This window comes from Petaurus breviceps, unplaced genomic scaffold (genome assembly GCF_028583685.1).
Source record: "Petaurus breviceps papuanus isolate PSGF00001 unplaced genomic scaffold, PetGlider_PUasm1.0 91133, whole genome shotgun sequence".
Lineage (NCBI taxonomy): Eukaryota > Metazoa > Chordata > Mammalia > Diprotodontia > Petauridae > Petaurus > Petaurus breviceps.
The window spans coordinates 46,469,223-46,490,627 of NW_027187419.1; positions in this window are offsets into that span (position 1 = coordinate 46,469,223).

Genomic DNA, 21,405 nt, shown 5'->3' on the forward strand with positions numbered 1-21,405 from the left:
AGATAGATAGATAGATAGATAGATAGATAGATAGATAGATAGATAGATAGATAGATAGATAGATAGATAGATAGATAGATAGATAGATGGATAGATAGATGATGGATAGATAGATGATGGATGGATGGATGGATGGATGGATAGATAGATAGATGATAGATACATACATACATACATAGATGGATGATAGACACATATGTGTGTAAAAGAATTCACAGTCTAATGGAAGAGACAACACAAAAGCAACTATGTAGACATAAGGTAGATATACACAGGATGTTTGGGGTAGTACGAGAGAGAAGGCACTAAGCCTGAGGAGGACTAGGAAAGGCTCCTTATAGAAGCAGGAACTTTAGCTGAGAAGGAAAGGCAGGAAAGGTGGTAGATATAGAAGAGGAAAGTTAACATTCCAGGTTTGGGGGTGGGGAGTCATCTCCTGAAAACTGTAGGAGTTGGGAGATGGAGGGTCCTATGTGAGGAGCTGCAAGGAGACCACTGTCCCTGGATCATAGAGTGTGGAGTGAAGGTGTAAGGCTGGAAAGGTGGGGAGGGGGCCAAGTTATGAAGGGCTTTAAGAGCCTAAGGAAGGATTTCATATTTGATACAGGAGGTAATAAGGAATTTGTCACTGTTGTTGTTGAGTCACGTCTGACTCTTCATGACTTCATGGGGTTTTCTTGGCAAAGATAGCTGGAGTAGTTTGCCATTTCCTTCTCCAGTTAATTTTACAGATGAGGAAACTGAAGCAAATAGGGTTAAGTGACTTGCCTAGGGCCACCCAGTTAGTAAGTATCTGAGGTTGGATGAGTTTTCCTGACTCTAGGCCCAGTGCTCTATCCATTATGGCCATCTAGCCGCCCCAAGTAAGGAGCTATTGGAATATATTGAATGGAAGAGGGGTTTGGTGTCATGGTCAGACCTATAGAAAATCAATTTGACAGCTGATTGAAGAATGGATTAGAGTGGGGAGAGACTTCAAGCAGGGAGAATGACCACTAGTGAAGTTCATTACAGTAGTCCAGGATGATTACAGTACCAGAGAAGAAAACAAGATTTTCGAAATTAACGAAATAGCAGATCTCTAGCAGGTCAGGCCTAGTTTCTCAGTATAGAGGCCTAAAAGGAAAAACTAACTCCCACCTTCTCATAAGGTTCCTGGAAAGGCCTGAGGGTATAACATGGATCAGGGCTGGCAAATTGGGGACAAAATGCTTCCCTAGGCCCTGAGGGTGTTCCCTAAGGCTCTTTCCTGGGCCTACTTCTCTTTTCTCTATTATCACACCTGATGATCCCATTAGCTCCCATTGATTGAATTATTTATGCAGATGATTATCAGATCTCTTTGTCCAGCTCTAGCCCTGAGTTCCAGGAGGAAGACTATTTCTTCCTGTTGGATTTAGAATAAGGTTTTTCATAGGAATCTCTAACTCTAAATGTCAGAAACAGAACTCATTGTCTTTTCCAAAACTCTTCTCTCCTGAACTTTTCTATTATTTTTCCAGGTACCACCATCCATCTAGTCACCCATGTTCACAACCCAAGGGGTTATGTTCAATTCCCTTCATTCATTGCATACATCCAGTATATTACCAAAAATTATAATTTCTTTCTCTACCACATGTATTATATATGTCCTTTCTTCCCTACTCACATAGTCACCACTCCAGTTCAGTCCTTCATCACCTCTTGCCTGGACTTTTGCAACAGCTTTCTAGTTGATCACCCTGAACCAAATCTCTCCACCCTCCAATCCACCCTGCACAGTCCACCAAAACAATTTTCCTGCACCATAAAGTCCTTTTGCATTTACAGCTTTTTATACCCTGGACCCTTCTAACTTTCTAGTATTCTTATATCCCACCTCCCTCTACACACTAAACACTCCCTAGAATTGAATGTGTCTTCTTCCATGGCCCCAGACTCACGGGACCAGGAGAAGAAGGGACATACTCATTGCTCCTCACTGCCACTTTCAGATCCCCCTTCTACTTCTCAGCAACCTTTCTTTCTCTACAACATCTCTAGCTACCCTCTATACACAATCATGTTTGACTCTTTGCATTAAGTGGTTTTGTTGGCAAAGATACTGGAGTGGTTTGTCATTTCCTTCTCCAGTGGATTTAGGCAAAGAGAGGTCAAGTGACTTGCCCAGGATCACACAACTAGTGAGTGTCTGAAGCTGGATTTGAATCCTGTTTTTCTGATCCCAGGTTCAGTGCTCTATCCATGGAGCCCCCAGTTGCCTCCTGAATATAACCATGCTGACTTCTTTGTGATTCCTCAAACATGTCAACCATCTCCTGTTTCTGTGCCTTTGCAATGACTATCTGCTATTTCTAGAATTCCTTTCTTCTCAATCTGCAATGCTTTGAATCCCTGGCTTTCTTGGAGACTGAAATCAAGTACCATGTCTTCAGGAGGTCTTTTGTATCCCTCCTACCATGCTATTCTCTCTAATGTTATTTTGCATCTACTTCTTATATTCTGATATACATGTTTTTCTCCCCCATTGAAATACAAACTTCTTGAGAGCAGAGGGTGTTTTTTACTCTCTTTTCATCTCTAGTACTTAGCACAGTGCCTAGCATATCATTAGTGCTTCATAAATATTTGTTGATTGATGGATAGATTGATCATTGCTATGCAATAATAATGAGGCAGCTAGATGACAGTGGATAGAGCAGCAGACCTGGTCAGAAAGATCTGAGTTCAAATCCTACCTCAGATATTTATTAGCTATGTGACCCTGGGTGAGTTCCTTAACCCCCATTTGCCTCAGTTGCTTCATCTGTAAAAGGGAAATAATAATAGTACCTCCCTCCTAGGGTTGTTAAAAGGATTGAATGAGATAATAATTGTAAACTACTTAGCGTAGTACTGTCACATAGCAGGCATTTTAGAAATGTTAGTTGTGATGATGATGATAATGCAGAAGAAATTTAAATTAGCAACCGTTATCTTACAACCTGGTTAAGGATGGGAGGAGACCCATATAGACCCATATAAAAAGCCTCAAGCATGTGCCATAATTCTGTGAGCAAGCGAGCAGAATTTATAATATCCCATTGATTTACTTTTGCAGATTTTTATTTTGGCAACTCTCAGCCTGCTATCTCCCTCCCTCTCACTGTCTTCCTATGAATTTTCAAGAAATTTCCCTCCTTCACCCATTTCCAAGGGTGAGTTTTCTGAATGCCACTTGCTCCCCTCTGCCTACCCCCAGCATAAGGTACCCCAGAACTAAATAAGGAAAGTGGATTTTTTTTAACCTCAAGCTACAATCTGACAGCAGTAGCAGAATTATTCCAGGGTGTCAGCAGCTCAGAACAAATGCCGAGGGTATTAATAATGCAAAACTCAATTGCCTCAAAAAAAAAAAAAAAGCCAACAACAACAGGGACCCAAGCATTTCGTATTTCCTCATGAGCAACTCTGTTTCTTTTAGGTCAACAAACCTTAGGAGAATCTAGCACACTTAAGGATGTTTATACAACTAGTAAAATCTTCATGATGGGCTGCATTTTCCACTTTGGATTGTTGTAATGAACCCATGTAATACTTCCTAACCCCATGACCTTGTCTTCTGTAAATAAGAGCTAAATGAATTGTTTCAACAAAGACTCTTTCTTTCTAGGTATCCTAGAGGAGTGACTGTGATATTCTCCTAAGTATTTTCCTTTTCCTTGCTTTCCGTGACACATATGAAGTTTTTCTACTTTCACTGGGGAGATTGAGCTATGGTGTCATAACCAGGACACCAGAGAGTTGGGACTTACCCTTTTGATTTTATCAGACTATTCTTGTTAACCATTGGAAAATGGACAGCAACATGGAGAAAGAACCACAATATTCAACTCTGCAAAATAGGAGCACATATTTCCTATTTAATTTATGTTAACATTTATGAATTATTCCACCATAGTAACCTACCCCTCCCCTATCTTGCTGTATCCCTTATCATCTTTACAATTCATCTGGCAGTTCAACAAACAGAACATATGGGCTATTATTTTTTCCAGGTATTTACTTCAACACCAACATTTTCAACAGATACTTACTGGGTACCTAACTGTGCAGGACACTGTACTACCCTCTGCCTCCCACTAAATTCCATATTCTTGCAAAGCATGAGCCATATCTAACTGGGGGTACCTACATATAGGGGATACTGAGTAAATATCTGTTTGAGTGATTTAAAAGTGACAAAGCCCTATAATTTGGTTGAGAGAAACAATGAATGGTATTTTTCAGTCACATTGATTCTCTTTCTATGGGTAAAGATCATGCTATATGCATGAATATCTCCTGAACCTGCATAATTCTTTCCATAAATCTTAGCCATGTTTCTTCTATAAACCCTATATAGAAGACCTCCCAAGTGCTATATTTTTCCCTCTGGTTCTTTTTAATATTTCAGTGGTACCATTGAAACACTCAGGCCATACATATTCTCAGTGATGTCTCTTATATGACTAAATACATGTAAGTCATTAGATATAATATATACTACTCTGCTTATATCCACTAATGGTGGCCCTTCAGGCCACCTATAAATTTTGTTTCTCTGGAGATCATGGCATTCTCTGATTCCTGACCACACAGCATCACTGTAAGAATACTTTTGTTAAAAAGAAAATGGAATTTAGGGGCAGGAAGCAGCTTCTGGTCATTGAATGACCTGTGCATGATCCCAAACATTATCTAGTCTTATTTGTTTCTCTATTTTCTTCTGAGCTCAACACATTGTCAGTCATCAATCTCTGAACAAGATACATGAATTGATGAAAATCAGTTGACTGTTCAACCAACTGCATCTTATAACCTGGACAATATTTGTTTTTAATATGCTTGTATTTGTAGAGTTTTTTGCTTAGTTCTTTTGAATAATTATCGATCTCAATGAGAAAAGACCATGGTTTTCCCAGAATTATTGCAGTTAACATGATATTCCCCCAAAAGCTGAACACTTGGAGAATGTTACTATCTATAGGGAACTCTTCTATTTCAATATCACAAAGGACATCCAACATGATATTGGAAAATACTACTGGTGAACAAATGTCTCCCTTTTTATTCTTTGCTTGATACAGTTACTCAGTATTGTTGAGCCACAGTATCTCAATGTTCATCGCTATTGAATTTTTTATGATCTTAATACATGCATGGGAGAAATATTGTTTGAAAACAGATACCTATGACTTTGTTGCGAAAAAAAAAAAGTGATGCACTTTTTCGTTTGTAATAAATAAGCGATAATCAGGAAAGTATCTTATGTTCATTATACTTCTCTATCCTGTCAAGATGTGGTATAGTGTAGAAAATTTTCAGTGAAAACTTGATAACTCCTATCTCATATTTTCATCAAAGATATCTTCAATTTATTTATTTTTTGTTTTGGATTTTTTTTTGTCTGAATCTTGTATTGAATTAGTAGAGGAAACTGGTGAAAATAACCAATGCAGATAACCAGTTGTCTTATAAAATGAGGCTTTAAAAGTTTCCTGGTAGACTGAATAGCTAAGTGAGTTGCTTATGGTCTTACAGTTCATATACATCAGAATTAGGACTTGAATGAATGTCTTACTGATTCTAAAGTCAGTTCACTCTCTCTTATGCCCTCTTGCCTCTCACTTTCAGAAAATATTCATAGATCATACTAGCAAGCTCTTAATAAATGTTTCTTAATTTATTGAAGAGAAGTAGTCATAAGTATAGTTCAATATTTCCTGATACCTTTTATGAAAGGTTTTTTAGAGTACCCATTAACCGATTAGAGAAAAAAAAGATCAAATTACAATTAAAAAAATCAAAAAGTATAATTCATATTAAGTGGAGAAAAATTAATTAAATGATAATAATTAGATACTAATAAAACTTTGAACTTAAATGAATAGTTACAATGATATAAAATGTCTGGATTAATGAAACTGGAAATAAATATCTTATGATTTCATAGAAATTGCCAGACCATAAATTCAATCTCCCTCCCCCTACCAAAAGCCTCAAGTAGGTGAATTTGCTTATAACTAAACCAGGAAGGGATTAAGCAGGAAATGACAACTATACACCAGTATCAATAATTAATTGTAATACAAAATATAATAAATAAAATATCAGAAAAATCAAAGAAGAATATTATATAATTATTTGTCATAAATCCATCAAGTTGGATTTGTTCTAACAGGGCCATTATTAGGAAGACTATGCATATAATAATAAGCAAGATAATAAAACATGATATTATCAGTAAGATGTAAAAAGCCCAGATAAAATAAAATATTCCTTTTTTTTAAGAAAGCTAAGACAATTAAAAAGAAATTGAGGGTTTGATTATTATAAATATTCAAATTAACTACAAAGGACCTATGAAGGAAGATGATATCAGAGAAAGAACTGATAAATAGAAGTATATGTGTATGTATGTATGTATGTATGTACACACACAATATATATATAATGGCTTTTACATATAAATACACATTTGTGTCTAATGGTAGCTTTCTCTAGGGCAGGGTGGGTGCAGATGGAAAAAAAGTAATAAAAAGTGCATAGCAGAGAGCAAAAGAAAACTTAGAAGGAAGCACAGAAAAGCAGGGCAGCTTTGAAATCGATAAGTAGTGTTTACTAAATAGTTTTTTTTAATTAAACAATGTGAAATGGAAATTCATGTCTTTATATTGAATCCTTTTTATCTTGTGCTGTGCACATGAAAATGTCCTTTTGTGTGTTTCTTTTTTATTTACATTCAAAAAATTTAAGAAATGTTTAAAAAAAGAAATTAAGGAAATATGCCTAGGGAAAGAGAAGGTTAAAACACCTCTCTTCATACGCAGTTTACTTTAAGAATCAATCAGTGAAAAAAATTGAGAAAGCTCACAATTAAAGTTATCCTGTTAAAACTAAAAATAATAAATGAAATCAGAAAAATATTTAGCTTTCAATATATTATTATCCAAATCCAACAGGAAGACTTGAAAAGAGAAATTTCATATATAATAACAACAAAATGAATTAAATATCTGAGAATGAAACTGCCAAGAAATATGCATGTTATGTATGTTATATATCATGTGTACATGCACATAACATATAGACACATATACCCACAAATTCAAAACATTTCTTTTTACAAAATAAAAGCTCTAGAAAGGTGAAGAGACAGTGTTTATAAAAGGATCATATAGCTAAAATGAAAATACTGGCAAATTACTGATACAATATTGTACCAATAAAATTATCAAAGAGATGCCTTAATAATAGTAAACTACAATTCATTTGGAAGATAAGATAAAGAATATTACAATATACAATGAAGGAAAAAAGGAAGAGGACATTTGTGCTACTAAATTTCAAACTGTATTACCAAGTAGTAATTATCAAAATGGCGACAGTCTATTAAAAAAGTACAATAGCAATACAGACTTAATAAGCAAGACCAAGAAAAAATACAGTAGTCTAGTCTTTGATAGCCTCAAGAACATAAAAGTAAATAACTCTCTATTTGATAGGAACCATTTGGAAAACTGAAGATCAATGAAAAATAGGTCTACATCATCATTTTATGTCTTATACCTTGATAAATTCCAAAGGGATTAAATAAAATAAATTATACATTATTTTTAGAAATTAGAGAAAGGTTTTAGCTCTATCTAGAAACCATTTAGCACAGGTGGTTAGAATGCTGCTCTTAGAATTAGAGTCTGAACCCCACCTTTCACAATTATTAGTCATGTAACCATGAACAAATCACTTAACACCTCAGTTTCCTTATCCATTAAATGGAAAAAAAAACAAAAACAAAACCACCAACCTAACATGGTGGTTGCAAAAATAAAAAATGATAAAAATTGTAAAGTACTTTGCAAACTTTAACATGTTACATAAATATTGGTTACTATTATTACTGATATAAAAATATAAGGTTAAGAGTTGTTCCCCTCCATGGGAGTGGACAAGTATTTTATTTTCCAAAATAAAAGATATATATTCTCAATGATTGTATATAAATATCATTTGAAGAATGTTCCAAATTACTACTCATTAGAGATATTTAAACGAACCTTGAATTATTATCTCACATTCATTAAGCTAATACAGATGATCAAATACAAGAAAATGTATTTTTGAAGAGACTGCTGGAAGACAGGAATACTAACTTAATACTGACAGCTGCATATTGTGTAAATTGTTCCCCAAAACAATTTGAAATTATGCAAGAAATGTTTCTAAATGCTTCATGTACTTTGATACATAGATTTCACAACTAGGACTATATCCCCTGACAACAAGAAAAAACCCATTTATACAAAAATGTTCACAGAAGCATTATTTTTTATAACAAAAAATCTGGGAACCAAATATTTACTATACAATTGGAAAACTTAACAAATTATTGTATATGAATGTAATCGGTATTGCTATGCCATAAGGAATGACAAATGTAAATAAATTCAGAGAAGGAAAATGTGGGAAGACTCTCATGAAGTGATACAGAATGAAGACAGAGCCAAAAGAACAATATAAACAATGACTACATCAGCATAACTGAAATAAGCATGGAAAGGCAAATACAAATGTGAATGTTAGTACCTTATTGTCAATATTAAAGGACACATCCCTCCATGTTAGCAAGTAATAAAGTTTTTATGAGAATATACTTCATAAGAGGCTTGTGTGTGGATTAGTCAGTGTCTGTTAGGTCCAAATATAAACTATAAAGAAATTCAAACAAAATTGCTTAAATTCATGTAATATATAATGCATATTACAATGCTATTATAATATAATACTTATGTAATAATATAATATAATAATATAATATCCATGGTCTAAGATCACCTTATCCTAAAATTTAAAAAAAGGTTCTGGATAGATAGATTAACATTAAATTTAAGATTAAGAGAAGCAACTATGGGGTAGCCAGGTGGCACAGTGAGTAAGAACACCGGCCCCAGAGTTGGGAGACTGGGGATCGGTTCCGGCTTCAGATACTTAGCACCCACACAAAATAACTGACTGTGTAACCTTAAGCAAGTTACTTAACCCCAATTGCTTAAAAAAAAAAAAAAGATAGGCAACTAGGTGGCACAGTGAATAGAGCACCGACCCTGGAGTCAGGAAGATCTGAGATCAAATCTGACTTCAGACACTTGAAACACTTACTAGCTATGTGACCTTGGGCAAGTCACCTAACCCAAATTGCCTTGCCTTCCCCCCTCCAAGAAACAAAACAAAACAAACAAAAAGATTAAAATAGATCGGGATGGCTAGGTGGCGCAGTGAATAGACCACCGGCCCTAGAGTCAGGAGGACCTGAGTTCAAATCCGGCCTCAGACACTTAGCACAAAAACTAGCCATGTGATTTTGGGCAAGTTACTTAACCCCAATTGCCCTCCAAAAAGTAAAAAAAAAAAAAAAAGTTAAGATACATTAAACTGAGTGGTACAATGGATAGATCACCAGGCCTGGAATCAGAAAGACCTGGGTTCAAATCCATCCTCAGAGATTTACTAATTCTGTGACCCTGGACATGTCACTTACCCTATGCTTCAGTTTTCTCATCTGTAAAATGAGCTGGAAAAGGAAATGGCAAACCACTCCTGTATCTTTGTCAAGAAAACCCCAAGTGAGGTCACAAAGAGTCAGACATAATTGAAACAAGTAAACAACAAGAAGATACAGTTTTTCTTGTTTGTTTTTTATTACTACTTCAAACTGTGTCACCATCGTGATTGGAGAAAAAATAATTGGTAAAATTACTTACACATTTCAATGTGCAAATATGTATGTATGTGTGTATATTTTAAGTGTTTCACTACATTCCACACTTGGTATATCTATGGTTAAATGACATTTCTGCAAACAGTTCTGAAAACACCAGCAGGTAGATGGCATGGTAGATAAGAGGTCTAGGATTAGAATCAGAAAGGACTAAATTCAAACCCTGCCTTAGTTACTAGTTGTGGGCAAGTTATTTAACTTCTTCTCAACCTAGGCTTTTTCATCTGTAAAATGAGGGGGTGAGAAACAGTGACCTTTAACGTCCCTTCTATTTCAAAATTTATAATATTATGCTTTGTGACCCTGGGCAAATGACTTAACCTCTATTTTCCTCAGTTTCTTCAACTATCTCATTTATCCTCACAAACTACCTTGGGAAATGGGAGCTATTCTTATCCACATTTTACAGATTAGGAAACTGAGGCACACAGGTTAAGTGACTTGCCCAAGGTCACACATCTTAGGCAGTGTCTGAGGCCAAATTTTATCTCAGTTCTTCCTGACTGAAGGTCTGGTACTCTGTCTTCTGCTCCACCTCCCTGTCCCAAAATTATTAGTGATAATAAGATGTATTTGTCCAAGAACTACAGACACAAAATAATGAGTTTGAATGAGGCCTCAAAAATCACCTTCTCATAATACAACAGGGTACTTGTTTATGTATAGACTTCAAACCCCATTACAAATAGAGAATCTTGGACATTTTGCTTTTCCTGCCTTCCCCTGACTCCATTTTTTCAAGTTAAGGAAATGAAAATTTGTACAAGGTTACAAGTTTTATAAAAAGTAGAGGCAGGATTCAAGCCCAGATCCTTCCAACCAAATCTAGTACTCTTTCTATCACTATGTTATATCAAACTGTTATATATTGTCTAACACTATATATATATATATATATTATATAGTTATATATATTATATAGTTATATATTACACTATGTTATATCATGGCCCAGGCACAAATCCATACAAAATGGCAAAGAGGCCCTGATGATCACAGAAAAATATTGCCACCTACATGAAGGATAAAATGTACAGGAGATTCATAACACTTAGGCATGTTGCGGGCCACCTCTCTGTGCCTTCCCCATAGTGGGTATAAATCATGCCTCCCAACTTCCTGGGCTGTCAATCTAATACCTTTTATAGATGCTTAATTCACTGAGAAATTTTAAATATATATACCCACAGACTGAAAGCCCCGTTATTCTTCCCAGTGACATGCTGATTTGATTTTTAAGCCTTTATGTGTCTCTTTTTTATCCTACTATGACTTAGCATCCATGAAACCCTTGGGATAGAGAGAGGCATGGACTTATTACCTCCCATGCAGACTCTCTTTGGGAATCCTCCTTGAAGATTTTTCACCCTACTCTTTTCCCTAGCTCCCAACAATATAACGTTTGTGGGTAGTAGTGAGGGGGGATGAAAAAGAAAAGGAAGATATTAGGGATATAATTACCCCTTTCTCTTGTCACACATAGTATTATTTCTTCTTACTTCTCTCTCCTGTGGTATACCTGGAAGAGCCTTCTTCTTTAAATTTTAGTAATTTATCTTAATTTCTCTGAAATAATATTTCATTTCCCACATCATCCAGGAAACCTTTACTTCATCACTGGGAGATAGAATATAAAATTGTCAAGTAGGTGGCTTGTTTTCTGTGTTTGTTTTCCATTGTTGTTGCTGCTGCTGCTGGAGATCCTACTTCCCAATTCAATGCCATTTTATAATATCCTGGTGCCTTACCCCCTTCAGATTTCCTCTTGATTTCTACATTCTCTTCTCTATTCAGACTTGTGCTCAAGAAAATATTTGGAGTTAAATCACTACCAAGTGTAAAAGTAGCTTAAAATGTTCTCTTCCAAGGGATCTTTATATTTTATTTATCTTTCAACAATTTATGTTGATAGATTTTGGTTTTTACATGACCTATATTTTCCAATATATCCCTCCTTGTGTCTCCCTTCCCAAAGAAACCCTATAACAAAGAAAAAATTCATGGAAACATCATAAAGACTGACATTATAGCCAATGTTTCACACCCATAGTCCACCACCTCTACAAAGAAGGGGTAGAAGTACCTTTTTATGTCTCTTTTGGAAGTCTAAATATGATTGTTATAATTCCATAGCATTCTTTTTCAATTATTTTATTGTTGAGTTTTTGTATTTCAAGGGAATTCATTTCTTTTGGCTTCAGATGGAAATTTAGGAAAGCCAGGTTATTATTTTTACTGAGATTTAGGGGAGAAGAATAGAAAAGATCCTTCTCATTGCCCCTGAAATAATGCTATATTATACTGGAAAAAACACAAGAACAGGAGTCAGAGACTCCAGGACCTAATAATAACAACAACAATATCTAGCATTTATATAGTTCTTTAAAGTTTTCAAAGCACTTCATATATACATATATATGTATATTCTCTCATTTGAGTCTCATGACTGCTAAGGCAAGTACTATTATTATTATTCCCATTTTACAAAACCACCTATATTAGGAAACTGAGATAGAGAGACATTAAGCTACATGCTCAATCTGACACAGTTCTTACCAGAATTTAAACTCAGGTCTTCCTGCCTCCAAGTCCAATACACTAGCTACCTTGACACTTGGTGTACCTCCACAGATGTCCCTCCACCAATTAGATATGTAACACTGTGGAAACCTCTCACTGAGCACCATTTTCCTTTTATGGAATGTAATGGGTTAGGGATATATAATCTCTAAGGTATCTTTCAGATCCAAAGTTCTGTGAGTGTCTATTTTCCCTTGGGGTTAAGCCAGCCCTGGCATCAATTTTGAGTATTCATCTAAAAAAATAAGATCCTTTAAAGGTAGAGAACAATCCTTCACACACTCTATACTTGATTTTTTTTTGTTTTGTTTTTACTAACAGCAAGGAAATATCAGGACCAAAGGGCAAGCATAAATGGAGAGAGAGAGTTAGTTTCATATTTAGGAGAAATTGGGGTAGTGTCTCATTAAATCTTAGTTCCATTTTATGAATTAATGGAAACTGCCCCAAAGATACTTCTCTGGTCCTTTCACCTATTTTCTAGGCTTTGAGGCATCTTCACTTGTATGACCTGAAATTCAACTTGGTATTACATAGTGGGAAGAATATTGACTTTGAAGTCAGAGGATTTAGGATTAAATACCTCCTTTGATGCTTACTACCTGGGTGATTTGAGCAAGTAATTTTTTTTTTTCTTGTTAGTACTCAGTTTCCTTAACTATTAAATGAGAGAACTGAATTAGATGACTATTGAAGTTCCTTCTAACTCCAGATCTTTGGTCCTGTAAATTTAAACACCAAAAAGGGCATTTACATAGAGACAAAAGAACACAGAAGAGGATTGGATGTGTAACCATGAATCTCCTTTTTTTTTAAAGTATGTAATAAGTTCCAAATACTACTTTGAATTTTGTCTTGCTTGCTTTTGAACTTTAAAAAATTTTATTCTGTACTTCTAAAAACATGTTTCAGTGGTCCCCTTTTTGGGAATGTGGGTATCAGAGATGTTAATCTTCTCTTTTCTAACACCCCCCAATCAAAAACAGAAAGAGGAAAAATATTCTGTAACAAATATATGTAGTAAAGTAAAATGAATCCATAGAGTGGTCATATCCAAAAATATATCTATTTCCTGCATCATGAGTCCATCATCTTCATGTTAGGAGGTGGGCAGAATAATTTTATCATAGATCCTCTGGAGACTAGTTGATAATTTTATTAACTAGAGTTCTTATATCTTTCAAAGTTTCTCTTTACATTGATGGGAGATCACTGATTTGGGGGAAGAATAATTCAGTCACTTCCTTAAACTATACAAGTTGTGACTTCTTTCTCTATCAGCAAGTTGAACTCACTTCTAACAACTTAATGTTTTGATAGTTCTTTAAGATTCATGAAGGGACAACTCCGTTTTGCCTGAAAAACATAGAATCAGGCTCCCAATGAGCAAATATAGGGTCTCTAGGAGAGAAGGTTGATGTGGTAGTATGGATTGCTTGTGGCAGTGGTTCAGAGGTGATAAGTCCCTTGTATGTAAAAGGAAACAATATTATTCTCATCTGACCTATTCTCCTGGTTCTGCTCACTTCATTTTGCATTAGTTTACACCTCTCTGGACTCTCTCAAGTCATCTATTTTTGTCATTTGCAATAATATTATGTTACATTTATATACCACAATTTGCTTGGCCATTCCCCAATTAATTGATATCCTTTTAACTTTTGCTTTTCTTGTATTTTTTTGCCCCTTCCCCTCCCCTTTCAACATCACAAGTGTGTTTTTCTTGTTTTCTTTTCTTTTTTTATTTGTTTTGTCTTGTTTTTGTTTTTTTGGAGGGGGGAAGTTAGGGCAATTGGGGTTAAGAGACTCACCCAAGGTCACATGGCTAGTTTTGTGTTGTGTCTGAGGCTGAATTTGAACTCAGGTCCTCCTGACTCCAGAGCTGGTGCTCTATTCACTGTGCCACCTCGCTGCCCCTGTTTTGTTTTCTTTACCTGGTATTATCTCTATCAAGTACCACCCCATTCTGAACCCCACCATGCCTTCCCTACTTCTTTACCCATTGAGTTTGATTTGTTTTTATACCAAACAGTGTGTGGTTTCCCTTTTTCTGATGAGTGAGGTTTATCTGAGACTTGTTTTCTATACTCCTTCCTTCATGTTTGTATACACTGCTTCTCATGCAGTTCAAATAAGGAGAAACAGCAAGTTGTTCCCACTTCTTCCTCTTTTCTACAGTAATATATTACTTTTAATGTTTACCTTTTCCCTCTTAAATTCACATATCAGAACCAACTACTCCCATATCTTCTTTTTTTTTCATTAATTCCCTCATTACCCATTGGAAGACACTGAAGTTTCAAAGGGTCACTTATTTCTCTTTTCTTCCCCATTATAAGGTTCATATTGTTACAGTACAATACAGCCCCTTCCTAAGATAGGGCTGGCTTTTCTATTTCATTTAGACTACTTGGCAGACATTTTGTGTAGTTCTGGGATGGAAGAAGGTATTTTGTGTAATTTTTCTTTCAATTTCTTGATCATTATTCAATCTGGTGCAAATTTCAGATTGTTGATGGGGTTTGTTTTGAAAAGTAGGATAGCTCTCGTCAGTTCTATTCTGGCATCCATCTTGGCTTGTCACCTCAAATTCCTTTTCTAACCCATTTCTATCTACTACTTTCAGAATTTCCTAGAAGTACTAGAATAATGTTTGACTTTCACCTCCTTTTTCTCTCCCTACTGATAACCAGTTAGTCAATTCATCAACATATACAGTTTCTACTACTAAAAACAGGATGTTTATACAATGCTTTTAGCTTACAAAGCACTTTGCTTACAATGGCTCTATGAGAAAGGTTGGATAGGCTGTATTATCCCATATTACAGATAAGGAAACTGAGGATCAGAAAGGTTAAGTGACTTTCCCAAGGTCACACATCTAGTAAGTGGAGGAACTTGGATTTGAACCCAATTCTCCAGGATTACAAGTCCAATACTGTTGTGCTTATATATAGGGCACTGTGTTAGGCTTAGGAATTAAGATACAAATATTAATAAGACACAAATCTCTCTCTTCAAAGGACTTTTAATATGTCTATTATTTCTTTCTTTAAAACTTATCTCAGGGGCAGCTAGGTGGCTCAGAGAATAGAGCACTGGCCCTGGAGTCAAGAAGACCTGAGTTCAATTTTGGCCTCAGATACTTAACACTTACTATCCATAACCCCAATTTCCCTGCCTTCCCCCTTCCAAAAAGGAAAAAAAAAACATATCTTAGATTTACCTATTCTCTATTCCTACTGCCATTGCTTTTATCTATACCTGTTCTTATAACTTTGTTACTGGGTTGCTGCAGCAGCCTTCTTTTGGTCCCATAAACCTTTACTGACAAACCTTCCTAAAGCAACACTTTCATCATTCACTCCACTTCTCATGAAACTACAATGACTCTCTCTTGTGTACTTTTATCAAGGCTAAACTCCTTTGCCTGACTTTCAAGGTCTTTTATATTAGTAGCTTACATTAATTTTGCACTTTTAGATTTGAAAAGTGTACTATATCTATTATCTCATTTAATCCTGACAACAACCTTGCTAGGCAGATAGTGAATACATTTTTGTTCCATTTTATAGGCAAGAAAACTGAGACTATTTCCACAGTACCATAATGTACCCTTGATCTGGCTCCATTCTGCCTACCTGACCAAATTTTCATTGTTCTCTAAAACACACCCTTTATTCCAATCCAGCCTAACTCCTCAACATTTCCTCATTTTCATAACTATGCTCTCTGCATTTGCTCTAGAATTCCTTTACTTTTCCCCTTTAGAGATCCAAGTCATGCTGTGCTCTCCCTTCCAAGTTTGTCTCTAGTCCTAACTCCATGAATTCTTCATCAGCTGCTGTGATCCACTCTGGTTTCTACCATCTGTGACTTTAGTTGTAACCATCACGTTTTATCATTTGATTGCTCTCTAATTATTTCCTGTCACTCAGTCAATAAACACTTATTAAGGCCCTCCTTGAACACTGGAACCATGGCTTTTATTTCTTTGTTCCCCACTCAGCACCTATCCTAGTACTAATAATAGGATTATAGCTAGAAGGGTCTGGAAGGACAGCACACTCATTTTAAAGATGAAGAAAATGATTCCCAGGAAGTGTCAGTGATTCCCCCAATATCGCACAGGGAGGTAGCAAATTGGAACCCAGACCTGGAAAGTTCAAATCTAGCACTCTCTGATGATGGAGAAGCACTGGTTTGGAGGCAGTGATTCTGTCACTTCCTTAAGTTGTGACTGTTGTGACTTCATACTTTCTCTGTCAACGAGACTAACTAATTTCTAACAACATACATTTTGATAGTTCTTTAAGATTCACAAAGGGACAGATCCATTGTGTCTGAGGAAACATGGGGCCATGCTCCCCTTCATAGCAAATACAGTATAGCTAGGAGAGAAGGATTGTGTGTGGTATTGGTAGAGAGGTGGTAAGATGGTAAGCTCCTTGAGGTCAGGGACTGTCTTCTGACTCTTTTTGTATCCCCTCTTTTAGCTCTGTGTCTGGCACATAGCAGATGCTTAATCAATGTTTATTGATCAACTGTTAAGATTCCTAGGGACTGATAAGCTCCAGGGAGCTAGGAAATGCAAGATCCTACTGAAAAGAATCTGGTTAGATTGTAAGCAGTTCAAGTTTAGAGAATCAGTCCAGGATGTCCTCATTCAATGGTACTTTTTACATTACATCTTGTGGCTTGACAGGTGTTTTTACTGCATGGAATCACAGGACCTGGAAGGGACTTTAAAGATCATGGAGTCAAACTCTTTTGTATTTTGTGGATGAAGAAAAAGACTCAATGAGGTTAAGGGATGGGTCCAAATCACATGGACCCTAAGGGCTGATGAGGATGCAGATTTTCAGAGAACTGTCTAAGTTTTCTCCTTGAAAAGCATGGCCTGAAAAGATCGCTCTGGGAACACAAGAAATAAACTCTCATTTATCTGCCTGTGGATTATTTGCAATCCAATCCCTAGCTGGCTTTTCTTTGCCGCCCAGTATGCATCTGAGCCACCTTGCCTCATCATCAGTCAGTGTGTGTGCTCAGGGAATGCAAACTCATTTCAAAATCAGCTTAAGGAAATCATCATTATAATAGAAAATCTGCTGCCCCCAATCCTATACCTCATTCTCCAAACTGATCTAAATGATTCCTGGATTAATCACTCCTCAGTCCCATTGGGTTAACATGGAAAAGCGACAATTGACTGGAGAGATGTCCAAGATGGCTGCCCTGACTGACTTAATCCATGATTTCCATCAATGAGGTGAGCCCTTTGAAAAAAAAGGCAGGAGGCTGTCTCCTCCATACCAGGGCATCCTCCTTGCTCACAGTCACATTATAAGTCAGAGCTGAACCTTGCTCAAGCCCATGTGTGAAGAGGGCAGACTAGCTTGGCTCTTCCCACAGTGTCTGGGTTCAGCCAAGCATCTGGGTATATAAGATCACCCACTGTACTAAGCCTCTGCAGTAGCAGGCCGCAGCAGGTGGACAGCAGAGCAGAGTGGCAGCTTTTGTTAAGTCCTGAACATTAGCTTGTTTTTGCTCTTTAGATGTAAGCTCCTGCCGTTCCTTCCATAATAGCAGAGAGAAATGAAAACACTGCCCCCACATCCCCCCCACATCCACACCCACCCTCTCTCACACGCATACCCACACACATGTGCTGCACACACCTACCTCTCTCCTCCTCCTCCTCATGGTAGCATTTTGTCTGGCAGTTCTCTGGGGCCTAGCCTGCTGTGTGTGTCATTGTTCACCTCTTTCTCACGGAGTCTAGAAGATCACCAGCGGGTCTCGACTGGGACTTGGCCAGCAGGAGGACCAGGCCTCACATGGACCTCTGCTTGGACGATTATCTCTGGTCAGGTAAATGGGGGGAAGGGCAGCGACAGTTTCCTGAGAAATCTCATTTTTAATGTATAGTGCAGAATATCAATCTGCAGATTAAAAAGTATTGTAAAAAGCAACTCCGACTGCCATATCCTCAGAAATTAATGACCTCACTTGTCTCCTTCCTTCCCCACTTCAACTCTTGACATGCTAATAGAATATGACAGTTGCTACAATAGAGGTCTCTTGGTTACAAGGGGGAGTGGGGACTCTTTGCTGATTAGAATCAAGGTCTCTCAGCTGAGGTTGTTGGGTCCTGGAGCTATTCATTCCCCTTTACAGGATACTTGGCTGATGGGCTAAGAGCAGATTTGAGAGGCACATAACCACCTGGCTGATCCAAGAGGATAAGTGGCCCCTCAAGATGCAAATTAAAGACAATGTCTAAACCTCATAACCCAGAGGAAGGTAATCACTAAAATCAAGGTCAGCCACTTGTAATCACTGTCCTTCCTGTTTGTTCACACCTCGGCTGTCAATCAATCAATTAATCAACAATCATTTATCAAAGACCTACTCTATCCTAGATTCTGTTCTAGGTGCCAGGGATATAAATATAGAAATGACATACACTCTGTCTTCAAAGGAACTTATATTCTGTGGGCTGAGGAGGGGAAGGACTAGAAAGGAATACACTATGTGCATAGATAAATGCAGATATACTAAAGGAATTAGAGAATGTGGAAATAAGTGCAAAGTGATTGGAGGGACAGTAACACCCAGGGGAATCAAGAAATGCCTTTTGAAAGAGGTGGCATTTGAGTTGAGTCTTCAAGGGGGTCCAAGAAACGGAGCCAAGAAAATGAATATATCTGGCATGGGGTGCAGCTGGTACAAGGGCATAGAGAAGGGAGATGGAATGTCTTACACCAGGGTCAGATGGTTTGGATGGAACATAGAATATGTAAAGAGACATCAGCCTTGACTATAAATTGTAGCTAGAGCCAGAGAGTCTTTAAATAGCAAAGACAAAGATTTACATTTTATCCTGGAGGCAATGAGGAACCATTATAGCTTATAGCAGCTTGAGCAGGTGAGTCACATGGTCAGACCTGGGCTTTCCCAATATCAATTTGGCAGCTATGTGAAGAACAAATTAGAAGGGATACTCTGGAGACAGAGAGACAAATGATGAGACTACTGCAATAGGCTGTTGGTTCCCTGAGCAGAAAGAAGGAAGTTAAGAGATAGGGTGGGATTAGGGAAAAAATAAATCCAGTTTTGGACATGTCGATACATCCATGTAGAGACATCCAGGTGTAGACATTCATTGAACAGCTGGGACTGTAACTGTGGAGATATAAAGGACTTGAGATGTAGATGTGAACATCATGTCCATAGATGTCATCAACACCAAATCAGTGGAAACTAGTAAGATTCCCAAGAGACCCTAGAGAGAGATGATAGAACCCAGGACACAATATTGGGCTACATACATGAAGAGAGGGCAGGATATAGATAATGTTCTGTAGACAATTTTGAAAACTGGTGAGGTCAGCGGAAAGGGAGCCACAATGTAGAGAGTTACAAAAACTCTGGGAAGGGAGAGTATCCAGAAGGAGAGTGTAGTCAGTAGTGTGCCAAAATGCTCAAGAAGTTAGAAGTATGAGAACTTAGAAAAGATCTCTGGATTTAGCAGTAATCATTGATCACCTGAAGAGCAGTTTCACGAGGATAATGGGGATAGAGTCTGAGGGCTGTTAAGTGTGTAGGAGTTGAGAAAGCAGAGGCAGAGAAGATAGGTGGTTCCAATTACATCCAATTACAAAACACAACCCACCACAATTCTCAATAACAAAATTGACAACTGGTATAGTTACGTTCACAGTAATAGAAATTCCCATCTTCCAAACCTACTGGGACTGGAGATAATGTCACTTTGGTAAGGAAAGTTGCTACATCACCCTCAAACAGTTGAACTATTCAAGAAAAGTCCAGTTTTACTTTATGTACCATTGACCTGGTTATCTTGGTTCATTTTGTGTAAAACTCTAGGTGGTTCAGGACCTGATGTCCTTTGCTCTGGAGAAAAACTGTTGAGTCATCATGCCTGGACTTCTGAGTTGGGCCACCTCTTTCCTCTCACTTGGGCATTATTATCTTGAACTGGCATTTAATAAATTATTATTGAATTGAAATGATCTCAACTTAGTAGGACTAAATTGAACTACAGCACATTACAAAAGAGATCCAGCTTGTTTTTCCCAGTTGGGAAGGACAGTAAGATGCCCCCTATGTATTTTGCATTCTGAATTTTAAAACATTATTCTAAGGAGTCCTTAGGCTTTATCAGACACAAAAATACCCATGACAAAAAGAAGGTTAAGAACCCTTTCCCTATGGCACTCATACATCATTTGGTTAAGTTTATTCTATGTGCTATATTATAGGTTTGTAATTAATAAGTTAGTTTCTCACTGAGAAATGTGCATTTTATTATAATCAGATTTTGAGCCCCAATATCCCCTAAAGATGCCTTATTTCGCCATCTTTATTAAAGACACAGAAGTCTAGGTTTTATTTGCCAGTTCTATGCCTTTGCAAAGATTGTCCCTCCTGCCTGGGGTATCCTTCCTCTTCACCTCCACATCTTAGAATTCTTGGATTGCTTCTAGACTCAGTTCAATCAGCACCTTCTATGTGAAACCATTCCTCATTCTCTGGATTGCTATTATCTTATCCCCCAAATTATCTTCTACCCATTCGTATACTTAAAGGCATCTAGGTGCAGCTGAAAGATGATTAGTCTTAAAGTCATGACGACATGTGTTCACATTCTTCCTTGGACAATTAGCTAGGTTACCACTTCACCTCCAAGCCTCAGTTTCCTCATCTGTAAAATGAGCAAAATATTTACTTTGAAGGGTTGTCATGAGAACCAAATAACATGTAAACATTTTGCAGTTCTTGAAATACTATATAAATGCTTAACACCACAAGCACCACCACCACCATCATCATCATCCTCCTCCCTGTATATGTACTTGTTATTTCACTTCAAAACTATTTCACTTTACTTTTTGTCTTTAAAGCAGGCAACTTTGTGGTATAGTGGATAGAGTGCTATACTTGGAATCAAGAAGACATGAGTTCTAATTCTACCTCAGATATTTATTAACTGTGTGACTGTGGGCAAGTCATTTAACCTC